The sequence below is a fragment of the Triticum dicoccoides genome, chromosome 1A (assembly GCF_002162155.2).
Source record: "Triticum dicoccoides isolate Atlit2015 ecotype Zavitan chromosome 1A, WEW_v2.0, whole genome shotgun sequence".
In the NCBI taxonomy this organism is placed as follows: domain Eukaryota; kingdom Viridiplantae; phylum Streptophyta; class Magnoliopsida; order Poales; family Poaceae; genus Triticum; species Triticum dicoccoides.
The window spans coordinates 233,343,982-233,357,808 of record NC_041380.1 but is presented as its reverse complement, the minus strand read 5'-3'; the positions used below and the strand labels follow the sequence as shown (position 1 = coordinate 233,357,808).

Sequence of the window (13,827 nt, the reverse complement as noted above, 5' to 3'; positions counted from 1 at the left end):
TGGTCTTGAGTGATGGTTGTTGAGTTAAGAGTGTGTGTTATGTTTTCTCTCCCGTTGCAACGCACGGGCTCTTTTGCTAGTGCTACAATAAAACCACGGATTGCTGCTGGTCGTACGTCACGGCAGTTTTGCAGAAAAGCCTTTGTGTTTTTAGATATTCAAGCCGCAGTCCTGACGAGAAGTCCCGAACCGGTACGAGCGAGAGAGAAAAAAAACGTACCCGCACAACCCACAACCCAACCTCCCAATCCCATCTCCACCTCCAGCGCTCCTCCACCCCCGCCGCCGCCACCGGCCCCTGCCGCGCGCCGCCGACCCCCTCCTTGCGGCCTATTCCGCCGGGGCGCTACCCCTACCCCAAGTGCCCCACCCCGCGGCCTTCCACCGCCGACGACACACGACGCCGCGCCGTTGCCGGCTCCCCCTCCCCTGCTACCACGGTGCTCCGGGACTCCTCCCCGTTGCTTCGACCTCGGCGTTGGTTCCCCCAAACCCGCCGGTTTCGCCACCGGCCACAACTTCCCGGCGCACTCCACCAACCGACGGACCAGTTCGCCCGCCTCCCATGGCTAACATCGCTGCTACCCCAGTGTCGCTTCCCACCCCAGGGGCTCATCTCCTCCACCTGCGCGCCACTCCCCGACCTTCCCTTTTCGCGCCGTATGCTCCCTCCCGCTTCACTGCCTGGCATGTGCCAGGTCCAATCTGGACGAGCAGGACAACGTAGCCAGCCATATGCGCCCCTCCAATCTGAACGGCTTGCTCTGCATGATGCCGCTTGCTTGCTGTGTGTGGGGTATATTTTTGTTGTACTCTTAATTTGCTGTTGATGTCATATGCTACAGATTCACGTTTTTTATGAGATACTTGGAATACGTGAGAGTACTGATATAGTAGAAACAAAGCATGTACAGTTAGCAACACAGAAGCCCCAGAATGTTTAAGGGGAGTTGAATGTCAAAAACCACAACCCTGCTACTCTGATAGTTTTCAGGCTCACATTTTATGGGAAATTATTCAGTTTGTCACTCTGTTATGGGATATAATGTCTAACATATCATAATGTTTTGGTGGAAACGGTGGTAGTTTCTGACCTTCAGAGTTTAAACTATTTTCCTGATGACTGAATGAAGTTGAAACTTTGACAACGGATGTAGCAGGGTTAGCAGAAAACATGATGCACGATTGAATTAAACATGCAGGGTTCAATACGCATCTCTGATTATTCTTATGTTTATTATTTTTAATAATCTACCACTTCTGGCATCCTGTCGGTGAGTCTTCTTTTGGTCTGCAAACCATAGTCATTGTAGCTTTGCTCCAGTTTGCCAATGTATAGCTGAATATGAGCCATCTACTTGCTGGAAGTGGTCACATATGGGGTAACTTTTAGTGGCAGGGTGAAGTAATGGTACTGGCATTTGTATTACTGAAAGTACAGTATATACTTTGTGTTATTTTGCATGCTCTCTATGTGTTCTCGTCTTGGCAGGGGATGCTTGGTGATAACTCCTTAAATGCTCTGAGTAATAATTGAGAATACATAGACAATGTCAAATTGAAGTGTGATATTTGTATGTCATATTTACTCCACAATAACTTTTTATGTGTTTTTCTCATTCTTTTTACATAGACGTAATGATTTCTTTATGCCGCAATGTTACTTATGCCATTTGGATTTGGACAACATGCCGCAGTGTTACTTCGATCTCTGGATGGTTGGTGGCCACCTTAATTAGAATCGTTAGGGGTAATGTAGTTGCAATGCAGTATCTATGCGTGGGCTACCGGATGGAGTTGCAACAGCTGTTGTCAAAAGCCGGATGTTTTGGAGATGCCATGTTTAATTAATTAATTAATCATCTTTTGTGGTGCCATTAGTTCTGATCCTGGGCTAGGAGGATTTAATATTCTTAATCATGTTTTCATGCAAATTGACCCAGTTCGTCCGTTGATTGATTACTGGACTCCGAGTTGCATTGCTTATTTTGGTAAGTGAGAACGTATGACTGTAATTCTGCATACATCATCATGCTATTTCCTCCTAATTTATATATGAAGATTAAGTGTCCTTTTTTACCTAAAATTTACTTGAATATTTAACTGAGAATTACTTCATTGTGTGTCATGCCTATCTTATTCCATCCACATGATCTATGGACCACAGATATAGTTCTCAATCCAAGGAGAGTCCGAAAACTAATAATTTGTGTCTTGAATAACGAATGTACTTTTTTTGTTCTAATCTTGAAACCTTGGCTAATGTAATAATATTGGTGTCACGGTGGTCTTCATAGCTGTAGTGAGTACAATCTAACAGAAGCAAAAGTCTCTATTGATTGTTGTAGGAGATCCAGAAAGCGGAGCATTGGGGCACTCTGATTTTTAAGAAGCTCCATGCACGTATTAAGGCCAGTAAATTCAATTTGTTTTTCATCTGCTTCTCTATGGTCTGTTGTCCTTATTCGATGTGTTATTCAGGTATGTGTTGTTAACGCTCCTAATTTTGGGAGAATCAGAAAAAAATAAGTTTTGCAAGTTACGTCATATTTCCATGTTTTAGTATGAGATTTAGATATATTGTTTCTCCGGTTCCATATTCATTATATGTTTTTCTCCTATAATTGGCCTACTTGTTTACACAAGTCTGAATTCCTAAAGGTTCAGGAGTATTTCAATGTTGCTAAAGAAAGATACAAGGATCAGTGCCGTAACATTGTTGAAAGACAATCAGACACAGTATGCTTTTAACTTGCCATTTCCTTACTGACTAAACCTGAGTACATGACTATTTTCAGTTTTCTAATTCGTTGGAGCTGTGCTAATCTCCTCACTCCTCGCCCTGATGTAGGACACCATGCAGCAGCACTGCACCCTGCAGTTCATGCTCTGCTCACCATGACCTGTCTCCTCATCATCAGACATACTCATGTGTACTAGGATCTCCTCACCATCGAAGTTCATGTGTCCTCTAGATCAAGCCTATGCATGTGAGCTGAAGAATTGTTTGCCTGTTCACAATTGGTGATTGAAGGGTGGCCGGTGACTTCCATAATTTTCTTGTAGTTGTTTGTTGGATAATCTTTAAAATTAGGATTGTAGAGAACTTTACATTACTGTAAAACTTCATCTTCTTGGTGTTGCTGCTTACATATTCCATTATGCTAACTCAGCAACACTTTTAGCAGAAATTGGTTGTTTATGCAGACACGCGGTGTAGTAAAATTGAAGATTTAGCTCCCGCATTGCATACTTATGCTATGTTGTAGTAATGTTCTATCCATGAATTATACTCCCTCCGTCCCAAAATTCTTGTCTTAAATTTGTCTAGATACGGATGTATCTAATACTAAAACGTGACTTGATGCATCCATATCTAGACAATTCTAAGACAAGAATTTTAGGGCAGAGGGAGTATATAGCAGACTGTATGTTCAGCCTCCATGTTCATTTCTTTGATCTCCTCAGGTTTCGCAGAGGCTTTAGTTGTACATATGTGCCAATATACCTATGTGAGCCTCCCTGAATTATGTCGATATCTATGAAACTTTGTTGTTCTTCCTCGCCAAGATGTCTATTATAATTTTGGTATATAGTTCATATATACGGTGTGATCTATGCTTGGAAATAAGGGTAAACGGTCAACAGATCAAAGCCTGAGTCCAAATTATGCTACTTTCTCTAATCTATATTACTTGTGTTCTCTAATAAAGGAATTCTGCAATGCATTGCGCTGGAGTTAATAAGCTAATAAAAGGCAATCAACCCCATTTAGTACTGATATTTTTCATGTCGCATAAACTTTTTAGCTTCTCATTATTTTTGTTCAATTTTTCCTTCAAAAAATGTTTGCGATTTTGTACAAATATTTGCTTACTCAAAAAATGTTCACATTTTTTAAACCAAATGTTCGGGAAATAAAAAAATGTTCATGATTCTTTAAAAAGTTTGTGTATTCAAAAATGTTCATGAAATTGAACAAAAATTTGCCAACTAAAAAAATGTTCATGAATGTAAAAATATCCTACAAATGAAAAAACTGTTCATGACTTACAAAATAGTTTATTCATTCGTAAAATGTTCGCGGATTCAAAAAATAATCATGCATTTAAAAAATGTTCATTAAATCAAAAAAATGTTCGTAAATTTAAAAAATTCGTCCACCAATTGGGCCAAAAATGTTCGTCGGTTCTAGAAATGTGCGCCGATTCAAGTAAAATCTTTAAAAAGATGTTCACAATTTTTAAAAAATGTTTGCAAATAGTATAAACTGTTCATGAATTCAAAAAATGTTCAAAAATTTGAAAAAAACTCATGAATTTAAAAAATGTCCACGATTTCAAATATATGCACAAGTTTTAAAAAAGGTTCATGATTTTGAAAATTGTTCATAATTTCATGAAATTGAGAGTGATAGTATATCACGGTGATGCCGCAAAATGTGGTCACAGCCGTTGAATATTATGATTTTTTTCTTCCCGTTGCAACGCATGGGCCCTTTTGCTAGTCATAGATAACATTTTTTATTTACAAAAAATTTGTAAGTGATCACACATAAGCCAACTGTATCACATACGTCATGACAACTTACTCTCTATGAACAACATTGATAACCATACATGTAAAAAGAACACATCACTATTATGATATGATCATTTTATTACCAGGAATTGTCGGGGCCAGAGTGCCGAAGAGGGGCAATCTTGGATCTCTCTGCTCAACTTAATCAATCTTCTACTTCATCCGCCTTCCCTGTTTAATTAAAACCCTATTAGAAGATCGACGGATAATGGCACAAAGAGATCGACCAATGGACTGCTCCTGGAAGTATAGATCGAAATTTCTCTAAAGAGAATCAATGCACAAATTATGAATGGAATGCGGCAGAGCAGATGATTCAATCGTAATACGGGATGGTTAATTGATTATTAATTCAAGGTTAAGTGGAATACATAATAACGCTCACCTTCAGACTCGACAATGTAAAAGCGATTAAGAAAACAGTCACGCATTTATACCTTACAACATCAATATCCTAACAAAGTTCAGTTTGAATATTGCAATAAAATCCCACAAAAACATCAGGTGGCGGTGGCGTAATTGATGTTGAGAGGACAAACTTAAGATATAGAAAAGTAAGTTTGATAGAGGACAAACTGGAAAGACCGTTGGATCTTGGGTCGCTCGGTCAGTGATAGAGGCTAAGGTGTCCCGATGTTTCGATGAGATGGTGGCTATCATTTTCTGTGGGAGTCGACCTTGACGATCCAACTACGAACGTGCGAGACGTCGCGCCTTAGCAAACGCTAAACCAACTTCCGAGGGTTATTGACCACGCCGGAGCACGATCAACCTGACCACGAGGGTCTGTTTCCTGCGAGCAAACGAAGAACAAGCAAGAAACTGAGATTGCAATCGGGATATTGCGAATATAAGATGAAAGCTTTATTGATCAAGGTGGGGTTCTGTGACGTCTTGGTCTGATCGTTGGACACAAACGAAGTACGCGAAGTTGCAGCTATGGCGAACTTTTAATCTAAACAAAACCCAAAGTCTAAACGATGCCCTAAGGGCTGTATATATGGAGGAAGAGGGGGGAATTTCGTGGCCCTTGAGGGTGGGGTCCGAAACCAACCCTAACTCTTGTTTCCCCACACATACGGACTCTAAAAATAGCCTATACTTAAGTATTTCGAAATTACATGGGCCTGGCCCATTAATAAGGTGACGCCCCACCTAGAATAGCCTATGGACGAATATTATGAAGTGACATCTTGTATATTTCGTCCAAGGCTTCATGCACTCCTTATGGCGGCTTCAAAGTCCTGAAATCATCACTTGTAACTCCGTTCTTGATCCCCTTGCGCATGTCATCAACTCCATGCGTGTTCTTGCTCCAATGTTCATCCTTCTCCAAGCTAGGCCCTTCATTTGTAAGCAAAACAAATGTATCCAATTTAGGCAGCATCATAATCTCATGAACATTAGAATCATTACCAAGAAACGAAAGTACCTGGTAATTTAATTGGCGTGCGCGAGCTCTAGTAATTGGTCCAGTATATGTAACAGTAGGGATTGTGGGTGTAACAATGGTATTGATGTCCTCATCATCCTCCCCTTCTTGAAATGAAGTCGTCCTCGACGGAAGCGCATCTTCCTCACCCAAATAAGGCTTCAAATCTGCAATGTTAAAAGTGGGACTAACCCCAAAATCTACAAGTAGCTCAAGTTTATATGCATTATCATTTATTTTCTCTAACACCTTAAAAGGACCATCAGCACATGGCATTAGCTTTGATTTGCGCAGATTAGGAAATCTATCTTTACGCAAATGTAACCAAACAAGATCTCCAGGCGCAAACACAACATGTTTTCTACCCTTATCTCCAGCAAGTTTATATTTAGCATTCGTACGCTTAATGTTTTCCTTAGTTAACTCATGCATTTTTAAAATCAATTCAGGACGTTCTTTAGCATCAAAATTAACCTTCTCTGAAGATGGAAGAGGCAACAAATCAATAGGTGCACGAGGTAGGAAACCATACACAATTTCAAAAGGGCACATCTTAGTAGTAGAATGCGATGAACGATTATAAGCAAATTCAATATGAGGCAAGCATTCTTCCCATATTTTCTTGTTATTCTTCAAAACAGCCCTAAGCATAGTAGACAATGTTCTATTGACTACTTCAGTTTGTCCATCAGTTTGGGGTGACAAGTAGTACTAAAAAGCAGCTTAGTCCCCAACTTAGCCCATAAACATCTCCAAAAGTGGCTAAGAAATTTAGTATCACGATCTGAAACAATAGTATTTGGCACACCATGTAAGCGAATAATTTCACGAAAGAACAAATCAGCAACATTAACAGCATCATCGCTTTTATGACGTGGTATGAAGTGTGCCATTTTCGAGAACCTATCCACGACAACAAATATGCTATCCCTCCCCTTCTTTGTTCGAGGTAAACCTAAAACAAAGTCTATAGATATATCCTCCCAAGGAACACTAGGTACAGGCAAAGGCATATATAAACCATGAGGATTGAGTCGTGACTTAGCTCTTTGACATGTAGTGCAGCGAGCAACAAAACGCTCAACATCCCGTCTCATCTTTGGCCAAAAGAAATGTGTAGCAAGTATATCCTCCGTCTTCTTGACGCCAAAGTGTCCCATTAATCCTCCTCCATGCGCCTCCTGCAACAACAAAAGACGAACGGAGCTAGCTGGAATGCATAGCTTGTTAGCACGAAACACAAATCCATCGTTAAGAACGAACTTTTTCCAAGTTCTCCCTTCCTTACAATTCTGCAATACATCTTTAAATTCAGCATCATGAACATATTGATCTTTGATGGTCTCCAAACCAAATATTTTAAAGTCAAGTTATGAAAGCATAGTATAACGATGAGACAAGGCATCAGCAATAACATTTTCTTTATCCTTCTTGTGTTTAATGACATAAGGGAAAGTCTCAATGAATTCAATCCATTTAGCATGTATACGGTTCAGTTTTGCTTGACTTTTAATGTGTTTCAAATATTCATGATCAGAATATATAACAAATTCCTTGGGCCATAAATAATGTTGCCATGTTTCTAAGGTCCGAACAAGAGCATATAATTCTTTATCATAAGTAGAATAGTTCAGACTAGGCCCACTCAATTTTTCAGAAAAGTATGCAAACAGGTTTTCCATCTTGTAATAACACACCTCCTAATCCAATTCCACTAGCATCACATTCAAGCTCAAAAGTCTTATTGAAATCAAGAAGTTGGAGTAAAGGAGCATGTGTCAACTTATCTTTCAATACCGTGAAGGCTTCTTCCTGTGCGGTACCCTAAACAAAAGGCACATCCTTCTTTGTAAGCTCGTTGAGAGGTGCAACAATGATGCTGAAATCTCTCACAAAACGCCTATAGAAACCAGCGAGGCCAAGGAAACTCCTCACTTGTGTGACCGTTTTGGGCTGCGGCCAACTCTCAATAGCTTCAATCTTGGCTTTATCAACTTCAATTCCCTGTGGAGTAACAACATAGCCAAGAAAAGATACTCGGTCGGTGCAAAAGATGCACTTTCCAAGGTTTCCAAACAAACGTGCATCACGTAGAGCAATAAAAACAGCACGTAAATGTTCCAAATGTTCCTCCAAAGATTTGCTATAAATCAATATGTCATCAAAGTAAACTACCACAAATCGTCCAATGAAAGCACGTAAAACTTCGTTCATTAACCTCATGAAAGTACTAGGTGCATTAATTAACCCAAAAGGCATGACTAACCACTCATATAATCCAAACTTAGTTTTAAATATTGTTTTCCATTCATCACCCAATTTCATACGAATTTGATGGTATCCACTACGCAAATCAACTTTGGAGAATATTGTAGAGCCACTCAATTCATCAAGCATATCATCTAGCCTAGGAATAGGATGACGATAACGAATAGTAATATTATTAATGCCTCTACAATCAACGCACATACGCGACGTACCATCCTTTTTCGGCACTAAAATGATAGGAACAGCACAAGGACTAAGGGATTCGCGTATATAACCTTTTCGAGCAGTTCTTGTACTTGACGCATAATCTCCTTCGTCTCCTCTGGATTGGTACGGTATGGTGCACGGTTGGGTAGCGAAGCACCGGGAATTAAGTCAATTTGATGCTCAATCCCTCGAATAGGTGGTAATCCCGGTGGCACGTCTTGTGGAAAGACGTCAGCGAACTCCTGCAAAATGTTAGTGACAGCAGGGGGCAAAGAGGAAGGCACGTCCTCGAATGAAAATAATGCCTCTTTGCACACAAAAGCATAGCAAACAGATTTGCTAAAATCTAGCTCATCAATATCAGATTTGGTGGCAAGTAAACATGCACTTTTCAATTTAATTTCAGAAACAACAGTAGATGGTTTATTATTAGGCTTCATTTGGTGCTCAAATTCTTTTGCCACAATCTGATTTTCACTCTTATTTGACTCCTGTTTTGCTTTATTAGCTCTCTTAATATCATCTTTCAAAATGGAATCAGGAGTCATAGGAAGCAAAGTAATATTTTTATCGTTATGAACAAGAGTATACTGATTGTTTCTACCATGGTGTACAGAATTTTTATCAAATTGACATGGTATACCAAGTAATAAGGAACATGCTTGCATAGGTACCACATCACAATCAACATAATCAGCATATGTAGAGATACTAAAATGCACACGAACAGTACGTGTTACCTTAACCTTGCCGCTGTTGTTGAACTATTGGATGTAGTAAGGATGTGGATGTGGTCTTGTGGTGAGAGATAGCTTCTCCACCATCTCCATGCTAGCCAAGTTATTGCAGCTCTCTCCATCTATGATCACGCGAACAGAACGTTCCTTCACAACTCCCTTTGTATGGAACAAATTATGCCTCTGATTTTGCTCAGCTTGTGTAACCTGCACACTCAAAACACGTTGAGCAACTAAACATTCATACCTGTCAGCATCTTCAGGAGCCATGTATTGCGTCTCATGATCAGAATCGTCTCCACCGTGTTCTTCACGTGTAATAAGAGCCAAGGTCTCCTCATCATAGTCACTAGCGGACTCATACCCACCATCCTCAGTAACAATCATCACACGCTTAGATGGGCATTCTCTCGCATAATGACCTCCACCCTTGCAACGTCGACAAATAATATCATGTGTTTGCCCCGTTGATGCCATGGATGAAGAATAGCTCTTTACAGGCCCAGAAGGTGTGCTCTTGGAGATAGTGGTGATTGTGCCTGCTTTATTGTATCACGGTTGGAGGTGGCAGCCGACGGAGGCGCCGGTGTAGCAGAACGTGTGGAAGTAGATGATGCACGTGGTGTCCATGATGAAGGTCGACCTGCAGAAAAGTTAGTCCGCGCCAATGCCTGTCGATCCTGCACTTCACGTTCAGCTTTACAAGCAAGATGGAATAAACGAGTGATATTAGTATACTCCTTATACTCTAGAATCGTCTGAATCTCTCTATTTAATCCACCCATAAAACGTGCAAGCATAGCTTCATTCTCCTCAACAATACCACATCTAATCATGCCAGTTTGTAATTCCTGATAATATTCTTCTACAGAATTTTTTCCCTGTCTTAAGCGCTGCAATTTTTGAAGTAATTCACGTTGATAATATGGTGGAACCCAACGAGTATGCATAATAGTTTTCAAAGCAGCCCAAGTAGCCGGAATAGGATATAATCTACAATGCTCAGACCACCAAACACATGCAAAACTAGTGAATGCACAAACAGCAGCAGGAACACGTCTCTCCTCGGGATATTGTAAACATGTAAATCGTTGTTCAGTTTCTAACTCCCAAGTAAGATATATATCAGGAACATATCTACCCTCAAATGGTGGAATATTCAATTTTAGTTTAGGGAGATGGTCATGATCTCGTACCTGAGGGTGAGCCCTACCATTGCCATTATTTGCATGTGGACAACCTGGTGGTTGCTGTGCTGGTGGTGGCATGTAGTTCTGATTTTGATCAACCTCATCCTTATAACCTCCCACATAATCATCCTCCTCCACATCAGCAGTAGGAGCCACAGAAGTATCAACAGCAGCACCAGCAGTTTGGCCCGACTGAAGAGGGACACGGCTCGCTCGGCGGAGGGCTGTTTCCCGACGTGGAGGTAGTCGATGTTGTTGCTGTTGTTGCAGAGGTGCGGCAGGAGCAGACGGTGGTGATGGTGGAAAACGCGAAAGCAATTCAGCAAACTTGTTATCGAGCTTTGTTTCAAACGTCTTCTCCATGCCATCTATCTTCTCCATGGCCTCTTCAAATCTGTTTATCACATCGTGCACCTGTCCACTCATCATTTGCTGAAACGTATCATGAAGCTCCTTGTTCGTCAAGTTCTCCCAGTCAGTCTCGTCGGCTTGTGATCCTGGCATGGTTAGCAGCAATAGAAACACACAAGAATATGATCCTACAGACTACTAACAAGTGGTGGTGGTGGCGGGTGTCACAAATCCGTCAAGCAAATCTCAAATTCTTACCAGTTCTTACCCAGCAGCAGGCGGTGATCGACAATCGTTGTAGTCAAAACTCTCAAAAGCTTGGATAGAGCGATTGCTAGGGAGAGTCAAACGCACGACGTAGATGTATGTGGAGCTGGAAAGGCTTATAGTATGGTAGCAAAAAGGGTCAGCAATAATCAATTCAGAGATGCAAAGTTGAATAAACGCTCAACGACGGTACTGCGCTGGTCCTAGGCTAGACCGTGCTAGAGACGCGAGCCTAGAACACTAACAAAATCACGGCGCTGCACGTAAATAAGGGAAAAGCACACTCTGGAACTCTTTTTTTTCGCTCTTTTTTTTGCGCTCCTTTTTTTGTGCTCCTTTTTTTTGCGAAAAATCACTATAATGGCGAGTGTCTCAAAACTCTTCCCTCGTCAAACTGATAGGATGGGCACGGAATTTTTTTTCACTTTTTTTTCGGAAATCAGGGCAGCGACGACGAAAAAGTGCGACAAAAAATCACTATGATGGCACGTGGCTCAAAAGACTCAGAAAAGCCTAAAAATAGGATAGGGAAAAAAAATTTGCCCGTGAAAAATTTGGCCTAAAAACTGCCCGGGGGTCTTCAGACTCTTTTTTCTTTTCTTTTTTTTCCGAGACCTACGCAGGCAAGGAAACACGAATCAGAATTTAGATTGATCTCAAGAACAAACCTAATATGAGAAGAACTCGGATTGATGGTGGATATATGGTTGTGGTATATGGCAGCGGTGGTGGTATATGGTAGCGGTGGTGGTATATGGATACAGATTGGTGGTGGTATATGGATACGGATTGGTGGTGGTATATGGATATGGATTTAGAGCGGCGGCGGATAAGCAAAAGTGGTAGATGGGCGATGACGATGGTGCGGCGGCGGCGTGACAACTTATGACCAGAACTCGAAACTCTAAAAGACTAGACTCTAAGACCAGCAACTTGACACGACGATGCAACCGCAAATTCAACAAAGCAAAAACCCTAAAAATATTATGCAAAGGCTCAGATTGGTTCGGATATGATGAACTAACCCTAATTTTTTTTCTGGCTTTTTCGTGGACTGTAGGTATGAAGAACATACTCGATCTAATCTACGAAAAACTATAAAATCTCACCGAGTAACCTGGAAATCTGATACCACTTGATAGAGGCTAAGGTGTCCCGATGTTTCGATGAGATGGTGGCTATCGTTTTCTGTGGGAGTCGACCTTAACGGTCCGACTACGAATGTGCGAGACGTCGCGCCTTAGCAATCGCTAAACCAACTTCCGAGGGTTATTGACCACGCCGGAGCACGATCAACCTGACCACGAGGGTTTGTTTCCTGCGAGCAAACGAAGAACAAGCAAGAAACTGAGATTGCAATCGGGATATTGCGAATATAAGATGAAAGCTTTATTGATCAAGGTGGGGTTCTGTGACGTCTTGGTCTGGTCGTTGGACACAAACGAATTACGCGAAGTTGCAGCTATGGCGAACTTTTAATCTAAACAAAACCCAAAGTCTAAACGATGCCCTAAGGGCTGTATATATGGAGGAAGAGGGGGGAATTTCGTGGCCCTTGAGGGTGGGGTCCGAAACCAACCCTAACTCTTGTTTCCCCACACATACGGACTCTAAAAATAGCCTATACTTAAGTATTTCGAAATTACATGGGCCTGGCCCATTAATAAGGTGACGCGGCACCTAGAATAGCCTATGGACGAATATTATGAAGTGGCATCTTGTATATTTCGTCCAAGGCTTCATGCACTCCTTATGGCGGCTTCAAAGTCCTGAAATCATCACTTGTAACTCCGTTCTTGATCCCCTTGCGCATGCCATCAACTCCATGCGTGTTCTTGCTCCAATGTTCATCCTTCTCCAAGCTAGGCCCTTCATTTGTAAGCAAAACAAATGTATCCAATTTAGGTAGCATCATAATCTCATGAACATTAGAATCATTACCAAGAAACGAAAGTACCTGGTAATTTAATTGGCGTGCGCGAGCTCTAGTAATTGGTCCAGTATATGTAACAGTAGGGGCTGTGGGTGTAACAATGGTATTGATGTCCTCATCAGTCAGCGAGCTTGCGCCGGCCGTCCTCGCCTTGGTCCCCAAGCGCCGGAGGCGTACGACGATCGTTGCGCAGGGCATCCATAACAGGGCCTGGGTGGGAGACATCCAGGGTGCCTTGGGGCCGGCTGCGATGGTTCAATACATCGAGCTTTGGCGCGCCCTGCAGACCGTAACCCTAACTCTCGACCCCGACGTGTTACGCTGGAAGTGGACCGACTTGGGCATCTACACTGCGAATTCCTGCTACCGAGCCATGTTCGCTGGCTCCACCATCGCGCCCAGCTGGAAACTCATCTGGCGCACGTGGGCCCTGCTGCGGATCCGTGTCTTTGCCTGGCTCGCAAGCCAGGATCGTTGCTGGTCCGCCGCCCGCCTCGCGCGCCATGGCTTGCCGCATGACGACCGCTGCATCTTCTATGACCAAGTGCTGGAAACCCTCGATCACCTTCTCATACAATGCCCATTCTCCCGGATCATCTGGCATGAGATCTTCGCCTGGTGCCGGCTGCCAATCCCCCCTCCAGGCACCGAATGATTGCTTCCTCGAGTGGTGGGCTGACTCTACCAGGCGGGTTCCAGCAGCCTTGCGGAAAGGTCTCGCCTCCCTCGCTCTTCTCACTGTGCGGTCCATCTGGCGCCACCGGAATGCATGCATCTTCGACCACATGCACCCCTCCTCCACGCTACTTCTACAGATCATCAAGGACGACGCTCGGACATGGGCTTCTGCCGGGGCCAAGG

At 42.3% G+C, this 13,827-nt stretch overlaps 1 long non-coding RNA gene across 1 annotated transcript; it reads left to right on the top strand.

The window, feature by feature from the left end:
- Positions 1–231: 231 nt before the first annotated feature.
- On the top strand, positions 232–3,299 carry LOC119267296. The gene is made up of 2 exons (XR_005132361.1): positions 232–2,739; positions 2,852–3,299. It is a non-coding gene; the product is annotated as an uncharacterized LOC119267296 (long non-coding RNA).
- The last annotated feature ends 10,528 nt before the right edge of the window (positions 3,300–13,827 follow it).